The sequence below is a fragment of the Gavia stellata genome, chromosome 2, assembly GCF_030936135.1.
Source record: "Gavia stellata isolate bGavSte3 chromosome 2, bGavSte3.hap2, whole genome shotgun sequence".
Taxonomy (NCBI): domain Eukaryota; kingdom Metazoa; phylum Chordata; class Aves; order Gaviiformes; family Gaviidae; genus Gavia; species Gavia stellata.
Window position 1 is genome coordinate 40,021,490 of NC_082595.1, and position 22,429 is coordinate 40,043,918.

The window sequence follows — 22,429 nt, forward strand, 5'->3', positions numbered from 1 at the left end:
ACTGATTAGTTTTACAATGGGTCAATGGCAACTTGTGAAAGGACTGGTGATCAGAATAAAAGTTTAAAAGATGGAATTGCTTGCACTCCCTGGACTGTCCCTTCCTGGTTTATCTTCTTATTTTTGTCTAGCAGAATGAGCAAAACTATTTGGCCATTCAAAGAAAAATAAGCTTGAACATCAAACACATTCAGGACAATACCGACAGTAGTCTTCAGTTTTCTCAGGTTAAGCCGTACTGGGAAGAAGCTGCAAACACTCAGTAATCCTCTACGTGCTAAAGAATAAAAACTCTGTGTACATCAGGTTGGACAAATTATGTGAAAACAATGCAAAGAACCTTTTTTACATTTTATTTATTAATTAAATCTCTGTGATTTAAAAGTCAAGTTTGAGTGACACAAAGTACCTTCTATAAAATGCCAGTGGTTTCCCATTTTTATTGTCGACCTTTTTCAAAGATGAAATGTAGTTTTGAAATAAACCTAGGCTTATTTGTTTTCATACCACAGGAAACCAGTAATATCTCCAAGGACTCATGTTTCTTTCATTTTAACTTGGATATAGCATAGGCTTATACTCCTAAAGAAAAATACAAATTCTTTGCGTGTTCACAGTGAAATTAATTGCATAAATCCTGTATGCTCTTAATTACAACTACAGAATGGCAATGCTTTTATAGGCTGTATGAGATCTATGATATATATTGGCTACAATTTTCCAGTTTATTTTTTGTAAAAGTTGATTAATATTTTATGTATTTGTAATTAGAGTGTTCTTTTAAGAGAGCCTATTTGACACATAAGAATATTTAATGCTGTATTTTTCCCCCTCACCTTTTTATTTAATCTTACGGTAGTTCTGGGGATTGTGATTTCTGAAGTTCATCCAGGTATAAAAAGAATAATATTAGGTTAGCCAAAGTTTACCAAATAAAAGTATTTCCTGACTTTTAGTAGTGAAGTAATACTCAACACTGCAATTAATTTGGCAGTCTTATTTTGGGTGCTGCTACCTTTTGCAGCTCTTGGAGATATTATTTGGGGAAGAGGAGAATTTAGGAACATTTGCTTTTAGAGAACTTGTGACCATTTATGGTTTCCTTTTTCTGTACAATGATCTGATGATAACTGGGCAAATTGTAGAGGGAGAAGGTCAGTAACAGAGTAAAAAATTATTGTTCCTCAGGAAAAAAGAAAATGTTGCTATTATTTGAAAAAAAGTTTGTTGTTTTAGTGAGAGACTTAAGAGTTTGCAGGGTAGCGCCTGCATTCTTGGGCTGTACATCCAATGTTACGAGTGGTGGAAAAGTTGATTCATTAGATATCACATCTGGACATCTACCAACTGAGCTGTTATTTGTAGGATATGCTGCTGCTATAATCTCAGTTGCTCATATACCCCTATTTTTTAACATGACAGCCTGGTCTTGTTGAAATTTCTGTTTGTGCTGTATTAAAAATACCCATTCCAAGCAGTATTACTGGGGGGGAAATGCTAATTTAAATATATCATGCAATTATCTTTATATATGGGCAGTCTCAAACATTACCTATGTCTAATAACTCTTCCTCTGAATAAAGAGACCCAATATATGCAAATGTATGAGGAGGCATCCATTGTTCAGCTGCTTTTGTGCCCGAGGGCACTTTATGAACTGTCGGTGATTACAGGTGCTTTTGTTTCGAACAGCGTTTCCCCTAAAATAGCAACAATCACCAGCGAGAGGAAAACAAAGCCCTGCCAGTATCAGCAGCATAAATGAACTCAAGGGTGCTCAAGGGCCCTTCTAGCAAAGATAGCTGGTAGAGAGATGGTCTCCTCTTAGCATATTAAATGTGTTTTATTGGGGTTTTTTTTTGTGAGAGAGGAGAATTACGCCTCTCAGAAACCCAGTGGGAGTGGCACTGCAGCATAATGGGGCTAACTTTTATGCCTCCACTTTAAGTACCTCATCACAGTAGTGAGAGATTCAGGGAACAGGAGCTTCTAACCATTGCTTGCGTACAGTCCCCACTGTGTGAAGAAGCTGGAGAAAAACTAATATACTGCAAAGAAATGTAAATAACCTAAAAGGCTCCCTTAGGAAAAATGTTACCGTATTCCAGTCACAGGGGTTTAGGCATTCTCCCACTGTCCTTTCTCACTAAGGACCCACCCTCCAGCTGAGGCTGGTTGTTGAAAGGCATTTTGTTCTGAATGATGCCTTGAGTCATTTCTTGCCACATCAGCCACTGCAGCTCTGCACAGGAGCCCTCCCACCCTGCCTCCTGCTTTTGACTACTGTACTTTGGTGTTGCATACTATGAGAGCTGTTGACTCCCCCACTAACCATAGCTACAGGTATGGAAGGATGAATAAAAAACATCCTGAAAGATGGATGAGTGTTGAAATAAAATGAAGATGTTAATACTTAGACCGTGGTAAATATATTATTAACATCTGTATTAGAATTTGAGATAGCAGAGGAAAAATCAAGCTCATCTCTTCCTATTCTTGTGATTAACTCCAAAATATTTTCCTCTCTTACATCTTGTTGCAAGTTGTGGGGATGCTTGCATGACGTCACAGCTGGGATCCAGTCTTATACTGACTCTTTCTTCTAGGCTTTTTTGGCTGAGTAGAGCCCTGATTTGAAGATACAGGTTTCGTTATGTGCCCAAACCTGCCTAGGATGCTGAGGATGCTGTTGCATTCTCTTCCTTCCATTGCTCTTCTGTGGAAGAGGAAGAAAGTAATTCAGAATGCCTTAACAATATCCCTGAAGGACTATTGAATGCAGGGTCTAACCTGTAGAAATGCAAACCTGGATGTGGTGTCAGGTTGTAATCTTGCATCCAGGCAGGGAGAAGAATGTGTAACCAGCTCTCAACGTTTCAGCAATGTCTTGCATCAGTGTTAGCCTCTTATAAGGTAAACCCTTCTATCTGATTCACAGGCAGTGGCTCACAGCTCAGGTTGTTCATGCTCTGAGTGCTACATTTTCTGTACAAATGTAGACAGATAATGATTCTTTAAGCAAGCCTGCATTTAAATGAGAAAAAATGTATCTGACTCATTACTAGCTCTTGAATGAAACTAGACTTAAGATAGCCGTTCTGAAGAGAGACCGTGTTTTGAAGAAATACTTTGGAAGAAGGTTTTTTTTCTATTAGCTGTATTTTGTTGGAGCAGCGGTATTTTGTTGTATGCTGCTGCAAGTGTAAAATAGGAAATTAGGAATTAAATGAATATGTTCCTCTTGACATGAAACAAAATGTTATAGGCTTACTTAAAAAAATCTTGAGTTGATTTTTAGATTTTTATTTTTAATTAAGATTTACTGACCTTGGCAAGAAAAAGCGTTGATGTGAAAGTAAAGTTAAAAATTATTAATAGATTTCACAGATGGAAACGATGCAGACTTGCACACTGGGAGATGAATGACTATATAATGCAAAATCTGAATAGCAGAGAGCAAACGGAATAGACGTGCCCAGCAACGTTTCAGTATGCCAGGCTACTGTGAACTAAAATGTATGATAGCTCCAAAATCAATAAGAAAATCCATTTTGGGGAAACAAAGGATGAAAAAATTGTGGAAAATACGTTGGTTCCCCAATAGACTCTTTAAAAAGCCATTTTCAATTTCTGGTGATGTATCGAAAGAAAGATAACATCATTTTCTATAGTGGTGCTCTTCCAAGGCAGAGCACATGAAGAGTTTCTATGATGAAATAGATGAAACATCAGATGCAATTAACTTGCATCTAACTCCTTAATTTTGCAAAGCAGTAAATGCCATTAGCAAATCTGATCTTTCCTTTATGATAGAGTGTATCAAGTCCTTTGTCTCATATTTGTGTCTGTATGGAGACCAATTAATTTCAGACTAGTTTTTACTGAGGTTCTCACTGAACCAATTTTTATTATCACGCATATGACTTGCCAGAGAAAAATGTCACATGGTTTTCAGTAGCAGCCTAACTCGATAGACTATAGTAAGTAATCCGTGTCCCAGTTTTCAAAGACTGATCCAAAAAAAGAAAATCCAGTTTATGGGTACAGTCTCTTTTCAACAGCATAAAAGGCAGTGAGCTGAAGGGTAGACATGTAGAGGCCTTAAAGTATAAGGTATGTGCAATACATGAAGTAAATTATTTGGAGGAATGCATATTTTGCCAATAACCAAGTAGCTATCAGGTGTTTTAATTGTTTTCAGGTTTCTAGAAGGTCTTTTGGCATACTGTTTCATTAAATGTAAGTTGTACAAAAGTTCTACAAGCACTTTTATACTGTATACCATTTTAAACCAAGAAAAATCCTATAAAGCAATTATTATTAATAAGGTTTTTCAGTATTAGGTTAGTGAAACAGGCATGGAGCACACACAGCCTATTTGCTTTGTAATTGAAATTTCCTGGGCATCTGCACAGTCATATGACCCTAAAGAACAGAATTAGTGATTGCAATCATATCTAGCTAATCAAGGCTTTTGCAGTGAGCCATATTTGAAAATCCTCCACGTACACAGGATGTTTCAATCGACTTCTAAATTTTTCTTGCACATCTTCACGACAGACCAATGTTGCATATTTGCTAATATTCCCTAATCTCATTAAGTAGAGCATGGAAGATGGAGAGTTGGTAGGGGAGGAGAATAATGTCAGAGACTTCTGTGAGCAGAACTTCAGCTGCTGTAGCTGCTTCATAAGAACTCCTGTTCTGTTTGTTACTCTGATGTGAGAATTGAGAAAGCTCTGAGGTGCAAAACCAACATCGCTTTTGAGTGAGGAACAACGGCTGATCCCCTAGAGAAATTCACAGGCTCTGTTTTTTCCTCAATTGATTTTTCATTTAATGAAAAACATGACAATGTGCTAGATGCCCCCAAATAATAATCTCATAAATAAAAATGTTCATTTTTATAGGCAGCATTATTTATGAGACTTCTTTTTGAGACATCTTAGCTCCAGCTTACAAAACCACAGTTTCTTCCATACCTACACTGTCATTCATGCTCATGTAGCAAATGAGTATTTTCTGCAGGTTCTGCCATAAGGAAGCAGTCTTATAAAATTATTTAAGACAAGGGAAAAAAACAACCAAACAAAAAACCTGACCCTGAATTATTCAGACTAGGACAGACATCTTTCTCCTGATTGGTTCCAAGCAGTAATTTAATGAGGTATTGTCCATACACCTTTAATGTATGCTAGCTCTCTTTCCCATTTAAATTGTCTCACTGGAGGAAGATGGATTTTTTCTGTCTCTGCTGGCTGAGCTACAGCTAAAGACAGCAGCACATGGCAAGACTTTTTTATTTGCAGTAAAACACTGGCTTCAAGCCAAATTTTCTACACCTAGTTCTATAAGTTAACAGGGAATTGAGCTTGGGGTTTGAAATCTTGAATTCCTGCATCCTAACAGCGATTCTCTTTATTGATTCTCTCTGTCCAGCCTTGTACAGAGACGGTGGGAAGTGTAATGTCAGATTAGATGATCATAATATCCTCTTCCGGCCTTAAAAATCTATGGATGAAGTACTTCAATCGCTCTGTTCCCCAGTCACTCCATTTTTAAATTGAAATAATTCCTGCACATATAGGTCATGGGATATGCTAGGCTTATTTAGTGTTTGTGAGCGCAATGAAAATAGAAAGGCATATATTTTTTAATAGAAATACTCAAATACTATTAGAGACTTTCTTTAAACATTTACCAAAGTATCATCTGGCTGGCAGAGTTAATCTAATATGATTAACAATTATATTATTGTGATATGCAATGCAGGCATTTCAATACATATTCTCAAGGGATTGCTTCTGATTAATTTGTATGGTAATCCACAGTCATTTATTCTTCTTTGTGCTTGTTTTTGTGGGGTGGTTATAGTCTTATGTTAAGGTGTTTGTGAGCTGGATAGGCAGCTGGATTCATGCTCATTAAGCCTCAAAGCCTCTCACTTTCTCCCCTGCTAGCAGTGTTCAACGTGCTGTGGTTTTGTGATTTGGAAGTACAGCACTGAGGAAACCGAGCTGAAACCACCAGTCTAATTTCACTTTGGTCTTTTTTCACTTGACTGATCAAAATGATTTTCAGTCACTGCAGTCAGGGCTGGAATCCCAGAGGTGAAAAGTCAGTGAGTAATCCATTTAGCCACCAGGTCCTCCAGGTGGAGCTTAGCGAACTATAACAATTATTGTATTCTCTTCTCTCTTATCATAGCATGGCCATTGCTAATTTTCTGTTGGAGCTTCCATTATAAACCATGCTTTGCAGGAGGTGTAGAATTTGCTGTAAAAATTCCCTATGTGATAAATCCGGACACAAAAGGTCGCAATGCAAGAGCCAGTTTTGCCACCAATTTAAAGATGAGCTTCAGTGACTTTTAATGAAAAATTGACTTTTTCATACAGAATATTCTCCCCCAAAATCCATTCACAGAAGAAACATTCTGTGAGGAAAAAGGGGTATTTGGTGGGATATGTGTCACCATTTCTCCCCAGCTGCTGCATAAGTTGCAGAGGGCCCCTCAGTTCACTATTGTAAGAAACATGGAATAGCAAAAGAATACCTATGGGCTGACCCATTAGTTAAACATGGTAGAATACATGTATTTATTTATTTGACCAGTAACACCTCATTTTGTTACAATTAAAGTACTGTTTAACCATAGAAATTGCTTTTCAGGCTTTATGGTTTGGTTAAGCCCTTGCATTTCTTTCAGGTTGAAGAATACAGATTTGAGAAGTCACTTGCATAAACCAGCAGTTTCAGTTATCAGGGTCCCTGTACTTCAACATCTGGGAAGCAAATATCACAAAATTGTTTGGTTTAGTACAAAATGGTGGAATCAGGATGACTTGTTTTTAATAAATGCATTTCTTGATTCACTGTTGTAGAAAAAGCTCTTTTTTTTGATAAATTAAAATTCAATTAGTATTAAATTAAATAAATATCCATCCCTTTTAAAATTATCTTGGTAAATCACGTGTGTGTATATATATATGAGACACATATATGTTCTCACATCTGAATTTTTAACTTACAAAGAAAGTAGCCTCTCTTGAAAACATGAAATCTTATGCTGAAAACCAGATGGAAGATGATAAGGTCATTGTTATTATTTTAAAAGCAACTGTTTTATAACCAATCTTCTAATCTTATGTTTTGTGAGGCCTTACTGTTAAGGACTATAGACATTTGAAATTGAGGGGACTCATGAAGAGTTAAAAACACTCAAAGGAGATATTTCTGAACAGTATTCCATTTACTGTCATTTCTCCTGTTTGGGCTTGGTTTTTGGTTTCATATCCTTATATTCGTCTCACTTCCAAGAAGAAAACATTTGAAGATTAATGGCATTTCTGTTCCCAGACAGGGAACCAGATTATACACTTAAACTTGTTACTGTTGTTAACCATGCAGATACCTTCCCAGACATTATTCTTGCAGTTTATCTCAAGTGTTGCCCTTTTTCAGGATTTGATGTCTCCATGGAATAACGTAAAAGCTTTTGGTAGATGCACAGTTTATGCTTTAGCCATCTCTTTGAAAATTCAGCCTCCAAAAAAAAACTGAAAAAAAAAAAAAAACCCAACAGAAAAAAAACCCTTCTCTTTTGTGTCACTGACCTTCCATAGCTGCTGTGCAACCCTTATAATTTTATCCCAAATTTCCAGTAAATAATGTAATATTTAGCAGTATCACCAGGTCTTACGTCTCTTAAATCCTTTGTACTTGGATCTACGTTTGTGCATGGGAACAAGATGGTATGTATGAATTTTATGTACTCAGGATAACCCAAGTGTTTTCTCTTTGGGAACTGAAAAATAGGGAAAATTATCAAATAGCGGGAATTATCTTGAATGCGTCTTTCAGTGTACAGAACAAAATGGGAAAGCTGACAAAGCATTCCTGAATTGAAGATCCTTTGTTTATTACAAATCTTTAACAGTCTCTTGGTTGTTAGAAGCTAGAGGGTTTTAATTATTTTAAAACTGACAAACTCTAATCAATATTCAATTATTGGTGTGTTAATTAGTAGATCATGCCTTGTCTCTATTATTAGCACAGGCAATTTGCTGCTGAACTTCTTTTCTGTTTTGACTGCTCAGTCTCCAGTTAAGAGTCAGTATCACTAGGGAAGCATGAGCAGCGTAACAGTTTCCATCTTGGAGTTTTAGGTTAGCATTTGGCCAATCAACAGGCTTAAGAAGCATGACATATCTGTGAAGAAATATTTCTGTGGGATAATGTTGCATAAAAGACTTTAAAGAGCTTTTTATTCATTAATTAAGCAAAGGCAAAACTGCAAGAGATGTTACAGTATCTGCCTGTGCTTGTTTGTAAAGGGCAAGTGTTTGTAAAGGGCAAGATTTTGAGTCGGCTGCAAAACATTCCTTGACTTCAGTGCAAGCTAGCTTGGATTATTAGTGTGCATTGCAATTAGGATGGTCTTTCTATGAAGCTAGCTGCATATTAAATTCATGTCTGGACTCCACTTTCGAACTATTAGGCATCGTACGTACGCTTGCATATATTGAAGGTACATTATAATTTAGGGATCAGAAGGGGGAAAAACAAGAGCTGGAATTATTTCTCACAGTCATAAAAGCCTAGAAATGTGTATCCTATCAAATGGCTGAATTGTTGCTTACAAAAGTAATCTTTAAAAATGCCACTAAATTTAGGACACTGTTAATCTGTTGTCTGCTTCTGAAAGTTCATTTATTTAGGGCAAGAGAACACTAATGCAAAATGAAATGGTCTCAGTCAAGGATTATTAGTAGAGAGACAAAAGTTGAAGGCAAGTTTATTTTAATCTGTGAGATGTCAGTAAGTACTGGAGCACTGTGGCAACATGCTTTTGGTTAATCTACCTGTTCCTACAGAAGTTGGACTCCTAAAAAATGAGAGGTAATAATATAGAATTTCCAAATGTATTAGGGTACATTGCTTTTGTTTTTAGTGGGCAGGTAGGTAGTTCCAGGTTATTAGAACTCCTCTTGGAGTATTGTGATACCAAAGGAAAACAATGTACATGCTAGCTTTCAGGATCATGCCAATCCTGACTTAAAACACCCAGTAATTCTGCAAAAAAATGTTTGAGTACCATCACTTTCCAACTGCTCTATAACACTGGCAGCTTTTCTCTACAATGGTTCCATCTGCCTTTATGTTTTTTTTTTTTTCCCCAGGACTTTCCTGCTGGGCTACTAATGCACATCGCACTACACCTTTGTATTTTTTTAAGTATTAAATATGAATTAAAACACATAGTTCAGCCTTACTGATTTTTCTTTGTTTTATGATACTGCTTTTCACCCTTTGTATACAAGGGGGAGAAAATGAATGTTGCATGTTGAAAGAGACTGCTTGGAGAGGAGTGAGAACGGGTGTTTTTGCTCATTAGAAACCGCCCATGTGTAACCCACTCTAGCTTCATCTTGTTTTCAGATACCACCTTTTGCCTGACCATTCTGTCTTACCACGTCTGTGCAGAGCTGAAGTCCTCAGTATTCTTCCCACCTCCCTACACTTTTCTCGGTGTGATTTAGCTGGGCAACACTTAATTAAACTCCATTTCCTCTCTTTACGCTTCAGGTATTATTATGCAGCTCCCTTCAAAAGGTAATTTGTGGGCTGTTTATCAAAGCTGTGAATTTAATAATATCAAAGCCATGCTATTGCAGTGTCGCTGTAATGAGATGTATTGACTCCAACTCCCTTTTTTAGTTTTTCTTTACTTTAAATTTCAAGAAAGTAGTAGGATGGGCAAAGGAGCATCTTGTAAACATTATAGAATCTGCAATGATTTAGGTAATTTTAAATTTAAAGGTCAGAGTATGCAGTATATCCATGCATTAATGCTAATGTCTATGGCAGCATTGTGGCAGTCCTGTGGTATTTTTGAACAAAATATTATTCTTGAATATTCAATCCAAATTTTTTATAGCTTTTTATTTTAAACTTGTAGATTTTGTTGTTCCACTTCTGTGTTTGGGGGCTATTTTTAATATTCCTTTTTTTGGAGAAAGTATGAATTAATTCTTTTCTTAGCATTCAGAACCAATGACTGGTGTTGCTGGTCCTATATTTATATGGGCAACCCAATTCTTGTATTGTTTCTTCTTTGAATGAATGTCTACAAAGATTCTATATTTGGTTCATGTGTGATTCATGTACATGAGACTAGATTTATTTTGAGTATTACTGTAAATATCGTGGCCCTGGTGCCACTGTTGTTGAAAGGCCTAAGACTACCCTTGCTTATCTAAAAACTTGCTTTCTGTTGACAAAGTACTTCCTCAGAGCAAATGCAGTTATGTGCTGGCTGCAGAGTCATTGATAAGGTAGTCCTAGCCAGGCATTTTGACAGAAGGCACAGTGTCTCAGAAATATCCTCAAAAAACTGGTCTGTCCTCACTGCACTATCCTCTAATCTCATCTGCTACCTCAGTGATTGTAGGTGCTGGTATAATCACATAGTCAAATCCAAAGGACTTTCTCATCAGCAGTCCTCTGTTCCTTTCCCTCTTTCCCTCTTGGTGATGCTGCCCGCAGCCTTCTCAGGCTGTGAAAAAGGAATGTACGCTGGTCATTGTGGAAGTGAACATCCAACATGAGGAGACAAACCTAAATCCAGAGATGGTCTTAGTTGCTAGGGATTGTGGAATTGCTGCACACCCCACAGAAAACGTGCAGAGTATCTTCAACCACTTACCAGCATTGTCCAATGGCTTCAGTCTCATGGTCAGAGAAGCTGAGGGCATATTTCATCCTCCCCCAGGTCAGCTGTCCCAACACTAGTTAACAGAAAAAGGATCAAAATGGTCACCAGCTTTATCTATGTTGGTTGTTCTTGTCTCAGATCAGTAGCAAATGACAATGAAATGTCTTCTCACTTTCAAAGAGAATTCATCTTTTAGTTGTGAAGTAACTTGAAGTACAATGATACTATACTTTTTGCATTTCTCCCTGACTCTTGGATTCTGTACAGTCACCATATTCAACACCTTGATGAGCTGTTGGAGTAGCACAACCTGTGCTGGATTCTGGAGTTTCACTGTCATGACCAACATGTCAAATGCTGAAGGCATACTGAGATGTTCTTCAGTATTGGATATGATCTAGGGTTTCATTTGCATTGGGCTGAGTACACACAGAAGAAGGAAGTCTAGGATTCTCAAATCAAATGGGACTTTTGCTGCCAGTGACCTAAGCAACAAAAGAGGAGCTGGAGGTATTCGATCATCTCAGGACAAGTTATGCAAGGACAGCATAATTAAAAGTAGTCCTGCAGGGGAGACTACAAAATATTTTAAGATCCTAAAATGCTCCCTTGAATTAACCCTGTTAAATCAGTCTCCATATATAGTAACCAGAGGCTTTGAGCTGAGAAAACAAATAAATTACGAGACTACTGTAGTTTGTGGTGAAGTATACATTCAGGAGAAAGAACTTCAAAGAGAATTAGTCACCACCTTTGAGTTGTGTTAATTTGCTTAGCTGACTTGTAACTGTGTTTGTTCCTGAAATATCTGTCTGTTCTCACATGAATGTTCACATAGACTGTGAGAGTATATCACAGTGAAGAAATGGTTGTTGACCACAACAAAGGACTAAGAAGTCAAGCTTAGTGTGAGACCAAATGCTGGCTGAGTACTCTGTCTCTTCTATAATACAATTTACTTATGTGAGGGACAATTGCATTCTCATTTTGTGACTGGATTTTATTTCTCCTATTTTTTGAGCTACTATAAATGTGGTCTTTAGAAGGAAAAAAAGCAACTTTACATTTATCTGTACACCTAGTTTCTCCCTACTGACTTTTCAAGAGGCTACTTTAGTCATTGTGGCAGATTTCTAGGCTCCTGGCTTTTAGGCCTGCCTGCCGTGCTCTTCAGCATGCAAACACCCTTGTGGCTTCAGCAGTTCTGGAGACGAACAATTAAACTATTGCTGTTAGAGGCTCTAAACCAACTGTTTCTGAGAAGCCAGGAAAAACTTCGAGGTTGCTATTGTCAAGGGCTGTTGTTCTTGATCCTAGGCTCATTATTCCAAGACCTGTGCCTGTAAGCATGGATGTTTTCTTTGTCTCAAAGGATTATGATGCCTCTGGTGTTTTCTCCTCTGCAGCATCTCAGACACAGACACCTGTGATTTCCACAGATTTGGTGTTAGCACCAGTCAATTCTCGTTAGGCCACATAGCTCAGCACTGAACATCTCATCACTGAAGCTGCTCAGGATGTTGGCCAGGCTTATGAGTTAGTTCAGTGTTGAAATCTGCAGTACTGAACTTCATGAAAGATACGATATTCAGGTAGTTGACAGCTCCAATTCCACTTAAAACAGCATGAGGTGAAATTGGCACTCAGCAGATCCAGGCCCTCAGCAGATGATTTTGTCTCTGTTTCATCTGACTCTGAAAAGAAACCAGGGTGTTCTCTCCAGTCACTTCTCCATCACAGATCTCACAGAAGAAGGCAATACATTGAGCCGTTTCCAGAAGATGAGAAAGGGGACGTTTTCCTTTCAGCAACAGATCATCTATTCTCAGTGTCCTGTGTTCTTCAGGAGCCCTATAGGCCTTGGATGTCTCACAGGACTGTGAATTTCTTTCAGAGAAAGTTCTTTCAAATCATCCTATTGTTCCAAGGTCTCTCCGAGAGGAATTGAAGTACGTGGTTACCTTTCGTACCTCTATTTTTTCAGTCACAGAAGGCAAGGAGTACTTCAGGAAGACCTCTTTTAATAATGGTGCCTCTCCAAATTTATGAGGCATTCCTCATCAGGTGGTTTCCACACTTAGTCCACCTCCTAAGATATTATTTAAGAACTTATCAAAGGATAATTTGCAAAGATAAGTAATCATGGATAACTTGGGAGAGGTATAAACATTTTTAATACACACACACAACAGCACTAGAAAAACTGGTCTGTTTACAAAGAGTGCTGTAAGCACACTGAAGTCATTGGGCACAATCTCACCTTCCCCAGAAAAAGGAGTAGAAAGTACTGCTAGGGCACAGCCAAGGAACAAATCTTGGGTGGTAAAATTTAAGGAATGACCCATACAGTGGGGACACATGAAGGGTGTTATGGTTCAGCTGACCCTGTGGCAGGCGGCTACTAAAGGAACAGTCTGCTCTCCTACCCCAATACCATGTTCTCACTCCTCTACTTTGTGTTGGGTCGAGTGATTCTGTCACTAGAAGGTGAGTTGATATACCTTGTTGATCCATCAGAAAACTTTCCTTCTGTTTTTCTGTGTTGGCAAAGTTAGTTTTGCAGAGGATAAGCCAATTGAACTAACTTGCCATGTAGATCCATAATTCACTAAATCTGACACAAGGCAGAGAGACGAGAATCCTTGACACAAGAATGCAGAGAAACTGAATTGTTTTGGCTGTAAAATCTATTCAAAGGTTAATATCCAAAGTGCGTTAGCCAGTGCTCAAGGTCTCAGATTTTAAATCTGACTTTCTCCTGGGGGCCCTTTAAAAATGTTGAATTTGTGAAATAAATGTTATTAATATTGTATGTAAATAATGTGATTTATAAGTGGGGAAAAAAAAGATGTCTATTAAGTTGACTATGCAACACATTGTTATGTAATGAACATTTTAGACTTTGTACGTATGAATGTTGTTGCCAGTGCTCACCAGGATGCATCTCTCTTCTTATTGGCATCTTTTTTTTTTGCATGCTTGTTTTCTCCTAGTCATGCACACACAGAATGTATCACAGATCAGGTCTGTCTTGAGCCAGAATCTTAAACTTGATTTTTTTACACATGTCCATTAATATTTACCTGAACTAAGTTATGAAAGGAAATAATCCTGATGCTTTTCTGATGCAACTGTGTATTATATAGGCTCTTTTGGTGCTGCTAGTTACTCAAAAATGACAGTATAAATTCATTACAAGGAAAGACTCATTGCATTTTTAGACTTCACTTTAGAAGCTGAAGGCTTGTCTTTGAATGTGCTGCAGCTGTTCTGTGATCTTCTGAATCAAATGCTAGATTGCTGAAAATGAAATGAAGTAAAGCAATTTGCTCTTTCCAGTCAACAAGAAATGAAATGAAGTCAGATGGCCCCACCTGTAAATATTCCTATGCTTGCCCTTTGAACAAAACAAAACAAAGCAAAACCCAGCCCCAAATTTCCTCCTGCTTGGCTTGTCATGTGTTTTAAGGCTACAATGCCTTGGAGCTATGTACTGTATTATAGCATTTCAAAGGGGTTTTTTCACATGTACTTTAAAGATTTAGCAGCAGAAACATGTATTCCTCCTCTACTGTATATAAGAAGAGAGGTGAGAGGAAAGATATGTATTTGCCATTGATAAATATGCATTTCTAGAAATATTGGAAACAAGTCATGATCTGAAAAGCCTGTAAAAAATCCAAATTTATCCTTCATTTTGATGTTTTCCCTTTGTATAGTAGAAACTGAAATATGGAAACAATTAAATGACAGTTGTAAACTCCTTACAGTAAGCATAGCAATTTTTTTACTTTCTGCCAGACCGCAAGGTGAACTCTGGGAATGTTGTGCTTTCTCTGAGCTGATCTCAAGGAACTTTGCTCATGCTCTGAATTGGGAGTGAGAATTGTGTGGGCAGCAGCATCTTTCTCAAATCATTCTGAAAATATCTTCAGTTGTGTCTCTAGGAAATTATTCTCATCAGCCACTGCTCTAGCAGTTAAAATATAGCAGGACACTGCCCTCACAAGCTGTCCTTTTCCAAATGATGTCAGTGATGGTCAGTGCAGTAAAAGCAATAGCAAAACTGAAAGCCCTTTTTCTTCCTTTAGTTTGGAAATAGGATAGGATGTGCTCTTGCCCATTAGTGTCATGTCATGTTCCACAACTGGAAGAAGACATCCTCATGTTCAAATAAATTCTTTCTCTGTGTACATCAGAGGGTGTCCCCTTTTTGTTTTCTTTCTGTATCCCAAAATACTTTCTCTGTGGCTCACTCAGTAATGCCTGCTGAGTAATACACGTGCTACTTTATTTGCTCCCTATTTTGCCCTACTGAATTGTCTATTGCTTTAAATATCTGTGCCCCCATGGGATATCACAAAAGGTGCTCCAGTGTAGCATGGTGAGAGAAGGGCTCATTCAGCCTTGCTCTTCTTGACTCTGCTAGGAGATCTGTACTTTTCCCAAGGGATTCCTGTGGTGCCTTTCTTCTTTGGTGATGTAGCCACCATACGAGTCATAAGGAAGAGAGTTAAATTCTAGCACATGATAAGGGCAGGTATAAGTACAAGCAAGAAATTCAGGGATTATTTTGAAGTTTGCTAGAGGTCTTTGGTTTAGATTTGGGAGAACCGAAAAGTAGGAAAAATATATGATAATGTGAAAGTTGGATCGTATTTTCAGAGTGTTAGGAAGAAATACTAATGGAAGAAAGGAAGGACTTGGACCATGCAGATGCTGGATAAGAGAAAAAGGATGTTCAGAAAAGACACAGAAGGAGATTGAAATAGCTTTAGTGATAGGCACAGCAATTATGACATAGGGAAATAATGGTAGTTGGGGGCAACAAAGGGTTGCATAACAAAGGAAAATAAGAAGAAAGGGAAATAATATGGTTAGAATGGAGAAAGATTTCTAATAAGATAGAAATAAAAAAATGGAATATGCAGGAAATTAAACACAACTTTTTTCACATTTTATGTAAAAATAGTTTAATGAACAGCTCAACTATAATGGTTCTTAAGAAAAAAAGAAAAAAGATTGTGTCCAGTTGAATTGGAATGCATGGATACACATAAAGACAGTAAGAGCAGTGGCAGTATTTGTAGGAGATGTGGAGCAGCTGTTCTGCATTGTCCGGTTTTAATTTCTTTTCTAAACAAATTCTTCTACCTGCCTGATGATCAAGTTTCTCCTTGATGAAGTTGTATTTAAGGTCAAACCAAACGTGGAATCAGTGCACTCTTCTTATCCAAAGCTTCATTGCAAATGCTTTGGTAGAAGGTCACAGAGTCACAGAATCATTAAGGTTGGAAAAGACCTGTAAGATCAATTCTAACCATCAACCCAACACCACCATGCCCACTAAACCATGTCCCGCAATGCCACGTCCACAGGTTCCTTGAACACCTCCAGTGATGGTGACTCCACCACCTCCCTGGGCAGCCTGTTCCACAGGCTTGCACTACTGACCAGAAAAAGTCAAGGCAGAGAAAGGGCATAACATGTAAGAGGAACAGGATAAGAGCAGACACAGTATGTCACTGTGTGTGTGCACCACATGTCATGCTGTAATGTCCTTCTCAGGAGGAAGTGAGTGAGGGTGTGTTGTTGACTCCACGCTTAGTTCTTTCCATGTGGCCACAGATCAGATTGTGTCGGCAGCCAAGTGTCTAGTTGTACTGAGAACTTATCTTTTGGCCAGGCTTTTAATTAAACCAAGGATATTAATTAAGATCTGTACATCATAAATGCATGAAGTGCTAGGATTTTAAAATCAAATTGCTGGTCATAAAATATTCCCAATGATTATTAAAACAAAGTACAGTAAGGCATTAAAACCACTTTTTACTGCCACACAGAAGGTCAGTGCACTGTAGTAGCCTAACACAACATTTTCTTTTGCTGCTCTGATAGCTCCTCTGTGTCTGCCACCATCAGACATACAAATCAAAATATTGTAAGAGCTTATCTTGCTATACCAGAATTAGGCAGACTCAGCTGTGTTGTCAGCTTCAAGATTGCCCTGTGCTATATGTAGGTAGCCATTGCATGGATGGCGAACAGCAAGCTCACTGCTTTAATAGCTGAGTGCTCAGACATGGGAAATTTCATGTCTTTTGTTTTTTCTAGATTTTGAAGGAAATTCATTGTCAGAAGTAGGCAGGCTTTTTTGGTTACAACACGAGATACTTATGGACAAGTGACTTTATTAATAAATACATTAAGCCTAGTGTTGTGGCAAAACGTCCTGTTCATGCTGCTGCCAGACATTGCTACTAAAAAGAAATGGAAAACTGTTATCCTGTGAGGTACTTTTGATCTTAATACTTAAAGGGAATATTTATAAATTTAATTCAATAACATTGAATCTGATGGCAAAACTCCCTTCAAATCTTCACAGTTTTCACTGTCGTATTTCTCAATTCTACCATCTGTAGTTTTACTTGCGAGTTTTTAAATTATTTTCAATGCATGCAGTACCTTTGTAAGTATAAAATGTACAAATATTTCATGTATCTCTCCTTTAAATCTCAAATCCATTTCCAGTTATTCACAGTGACTCTTTTCTCTATTCTCTTGGCTGCTTGTCAGCATGAGGAAAACCTGTGGCAACTATTTCCTGGGGAGATCTGCCTTGGGCCGTAGGCTTCTGAGGCTGTGGTTCTTGTCTATCCAATTCTCACTTAAAACCAGAAGGCTTAAGGTTTAACTGTGGAGTAGTACTTTTCTGGACTGCTTTTCTATTTGTACATTAAAATTAAAGATATCATCTTTAAGGTAAATGTAGATTATATTCAAATTTAGATTAAGTTAGAGGTGCAAATTATAGCATACTTGAGCATCTTTGTTAGGCTTTCCTAGACAGTGAAGGATTCAGAATTTGTTAATTTCTAGTGATTTTATGAAACTTCATATTTTGATAGTATTTCCTTCCATCTGATATTTTGTGTAGCTGCTTCATTCCTCAGCTGTAGGTACCTATCAGGCCTAAAGTTTCATTCCAGTCAAGTCCTTGGATTTGGAATAGGTACATATCTTCCATTGTATTTTCAGTGTTGGATTAAGCAAAAAAAGAAGTTGTTGAGATGGAAGTCCACTTTCAAATAAATTCTTACAAGCAAAAGTAAAATATGGTGTACATTAACATACATTTACATATCTTAAAGGTTGGTCTGTCAGAAAGTTTTAACTAATTTGGATCTTCTGTATGATATGACATACTCAAAATTTTGTCAACTGTCAACCCAAAGGTTTTGCTTGAGAGAAACTGTTTATTACCAGTGTAAGTAGCCTTGCTACTCCCCTAAAATTACCCCTTAGCCTATGGGATTTTTTTCTTCTTTTTTTTTTCTGTTTTTTTCTTTTTTTTTTAATTTTTACTTCTGAGACATACTGATAAGAAACACCATCTGTGTCTTTTTCAAGGCTTTTAGCACATTTCTTTTGTAAAATCTTAAAGTACAGGCAGGAACTGTTAGTTTGTTTATGACTTTACAACTGTTCAAGGTGTTGGGTCTTTCAGAATCTGCTTCTGGTGAAGTTTTTCCATGAAACGTTACTTGACTGATAAAAACAATGCTTACAGTATTTAAAAATGACAGTCTGTGCATTTTTAGTGAAAACATGCAAAATTATGGTTCAGGGTTGATTATTTTATAATAGCCTCTAATTACATTATTGTCTGCAAAAAAAGGGCGGTGTTTATACATGCAGCAATTTGAAAACTAGAATTTTCTTACATAATAGCCTTGTTGGACTAAGACTAAATTGATCCCAGCAAAGCGTCTAGCCTGGGGTAACTCCAACATAGTGCCTTTGAGTAAAAGTGAAGAGGAAGGAGGGTGTGTTCAGCTGCAGGCTAAGGCATGTCAAGGTTTGTTTGGAATTCAGAGCTCTGCTTTCAGTGATGCTCAGTGTCTATTTAAGGTAAGAGCACATTCATCCCAGTCAATTTGAGAATTACTGTAATTTTCTTTTACTACGCTGCTCCATGCCTGGTCAATTACTTTAAATACAAAAATAACATAACACAATGCCTTTGTCACTTCCAGGAAGACTTTCAGTCCCTGAAAGACATGACTGACTGGAATAAATCCCACGATATTGTTAAAAGGACAGAATGTTAAAAAATAGTAACTTGTCTCTCCTCACAGCATCAGCTGAATTCTCTTTCTTGTTGTTAGATTTGACTAACACAATAATGCTCTTAAGAGCATGTCTGAGAAGCACTTACATGTTTGGAGGATAATATTTTTGTATACTGACCTATAGACTCAGAGTTCTCTTCCTTTTGCAACCCCTTCCCTGTCGTCTCTTCCAGGGCTGTTAAAATTCGGCTGCATATTCACACACAAGGTCTCTGCTGTCCTGTGTATTGTCTGAGAGGAGCTGTTTGGTGGGAACTTCTTAGTGGTTTTTTTTAACAAACCATAAAACCCTATACACACAAAAAATTGCAGGTAGTATCATGAATAGAAGTGATATAAGCTTTCTTGGGTAGAAAGTCTAGAAAGATTTTAATCACCAATATAATATAGGTGTCCAAGTATGGTATGATGAAGTGACTGTGTCAGTGTCTTTGTATCTTCCATAGCTCCTGTTGTTTCTGTGCAACTGTAAAGGATAGCTGCAATATAACCAAAGATAGTGCAGTATGAATAAATGATGACCCTGCCTTCACTCTGTATAGATACGGTACTTGTGACTATATGCATTACTGAAATATTGTCTTCTTTGAATCCCAGTAAATTACACAACAAGGAACAGCTGTTGAGTATCTGAAGAACTTTTCTTTACTCCCCTCTGTGGTCTGGTCAAATGCCTAAAGAGATGTTAATCTTAGCAGAGAATATTTGACAAAATATTTCAGAAGAGTGGGTTTCTGTTCAACGTGTCTTTCTCTCAGGCTTATGTCCGCTATGGGAAATCAACTTGACCTTTATGAACTCAAAGATTTGGACTATAATTTCTGTAAGGCACAATAAAATTGAATATGAACCTATGGATAATAATATTGGATGAAATATCAGTGTATTTTGACCACTGCCAAATAATTTCTGGAGGATTTAGTGGTTTACAGATGAATGAAATGGGGGAACCAAACTGTTAGCTTCTCTCATGAGAAGTCTGATTATCCAACTGTACTATGACTGGGGTTCATCACTGTCCGGAAAAACTTCACATAGCTTCTTCAATAATAGTTGGGCATACCTACAGAAATCATAGGACCAATTTCTTTTATAAACATCGAGGTGTTTTTAAGAATGTATAACATATGGTACTACACAAGAAAATTTCCTAATCTTCTAAAGTGGGCCTCAGCTTTAAGAAAGGATCCTGTGGAAGCAAGGATAAATTTTTTATGAGCTTGCTTTAAGAATGGAGAGTTAGTTTACCATTTGTTTTTGCAATTGCATCCAAATTTGTCTATGTTTGATTATAGTTTTACCTAAAGAAGGACCCGAGGTTGAGAAATTCTTAGATATTAGGAAAGTTCTGTTAAGTTACCTGTCCTTATGTCTGCCACTGCACCATTACTCTCCCCAGGCAATTTTCCAGTGGTTAATCTAATTTGCTTTTAAAATCCCAAAACAAATTGTGCTTTTGACATCTCTTATGGGAAGATGATATTCAATGAGTCTCAACAACCATATATATAATTTATTTCAATTATATATGATGTCATCAGAACTTTATTATTGAGATAAAATTCAAGCACAAAAAATATTTTTATTTGTTCAGACAACTTCTGGCATCGTGGTGATGTGTTCTTTTTCACAGCATAAATTTTATACCTCAGTGCACTATACTGCCTATAGTGCTGTGTTCTACAGGAGACTTCCAAGGAGACAGATTTATATAATACAGTCATAATTTACAGTCATTAATATGAAGATGTTTTATCAATTACCTAAGCAAAAATACCCTGCAGAATTTATATCTTTTAGATATTAAAAAGTGGTGACCATCTTAAACTAGTTATTGGAAACAAAGAATTTAGCAACAGAAATTAATCAGTGTCATATCCTTCTGCATGGCTTGTGGATGCTAGGCTGTGTAGAACATTTGTTTGGAAAAGGGAAAAATATTATTATGAAACCCTTAATAGAAACAGACAATCAAACAAATCTTAATTTGAAAACGTTTTTGTAGTCATAAATCATAATGGCATGTTTTCTACTGGAGGAAAAACATTTTCATAACTATATGACCTTGGTGCAGGGGACCACATTCTGGGAGGGGTATGGTGTCATCAGGCATTTTTATTTTTCCATTTCAAAGACAGATGACATTTTTGCCAAAATACAAATTTAAAGACATGCATTGTAGCTCCTGGTAAAATCATGTTGAATTTATCCTTATATTTTGTGGCAATTAAATATGTATTTCACCAGTCTGTAAGATTATCTCTCTCACTGTTAATAGACACCTTATGGTCCTTTGCAATGTCACTGAAGCCACCACAAATTAAAGGTCAATATATGTTTAACATAGATATAAAGACCAATGTGCTGGTAATTCTTTGATTGTTAGTGTCATGAGTACTCAGGCTGAACAGAATGAAGTAAAAACAAAAGAAAAACTCCAAAAGAAAAAATGTAAAATATGGAACTTAGGCTGCACAAACATCATTTGGGGATGTAACGTAGTTTAGCTGCCATTTAGGCAATCTGCCCATGCCATCAAGAGAGGATTTTTTTTTTACATACATATGTATATTAAAGATAGTAATCACATTTTCATTCCCATTGAAGGGGAGAAGATAGTAGAATACCGAGCAAATCAAAGGCTGAAATGATGAAGATATTTATCTTCAGCCTAAGAAGATATTAGTATGAATTTAAACTAATGAAGAACTGGATAGCAAATTAAGATAAATGAATTGTAGTTACTTGCGTAGTTTACTGTATTCTTTATTTACAAAAGCTACGGTCATCTTGCTTAATATGTCAGTGGGAAGCAACTAGAGAAGTTAAAAAAGGTGAGGGAGATGTTTTGTGAATTAATATAGTTGAGATAACATATATAGTCGGTACAATTTATCTAAGCGAGGTAACTGCCATTGGCCTATAAGGCCTGTTTATCTCCCTCAGCGATATCCCTGAGATGCACCGAGAATGGCACTCCAATGCCCATATAGTGTACGTATGTTTAGAAAAAGATGATCTCCCTGCTAAAGAGCAGGGTAAAGGGTATGAAGGGCATATGGTATAAAGGGCATATGGTATAAAGACAAGAGAGAGTAAAGTTAAAGTGATGTGGACTGTGGAATTGAACCTATACCCACTGAGCCCAGTTCTGATACCTGAACCACATCTAGAGTCATTCAGCAGCCTGGGCTGTTGTATTTTGAGATATGGTGGTGACTGGGGGGGGTGGGGTGGGGGGGTGGGGGAAGGTAAGATTTGATCTATACCTTATGAAAAGGAAATAAAAATAGAATCATGGAATCACAGAATCATAGAATAGTTTGGGTTGGAAGGCACCTTTCAAGGTCATCTAGTCCAAGCCCCCTGCAATGAGCAGGGACATCTTCAAATCTTCAATCAGATCAGGTTGCTCAGAGCCCCATCCAACCTGTCCTTGAACGTTTCCAGGGATAGAGCATCTACCACCTCTTTGGGCAACATGTTCCAGTGTTTCACCAGCCTCATCCTAAAAACTTTCTTCCTTATATCTTGTCTGAATCCACCCTCCTTTAATTTAAAGCCATTACCCCTCGTCCTA

At 37.3% G+C, this 22,429-nt stretch overlaps 1 protein-coding gene across 1 annotated transcript in view; it reads left to right on the forward strand.

Moving 5' to 3' along the window:
* SASH1 (SAM and SH3 domain containing 1) overlaps positions 1-22,429 on the forward strand; it is a 575,518-nt gene that overhangs the window by 136,741 nt on the left and 416,348 nt on the right. The gene's annotated exons all lie outside the window — the stretch shown is intronic.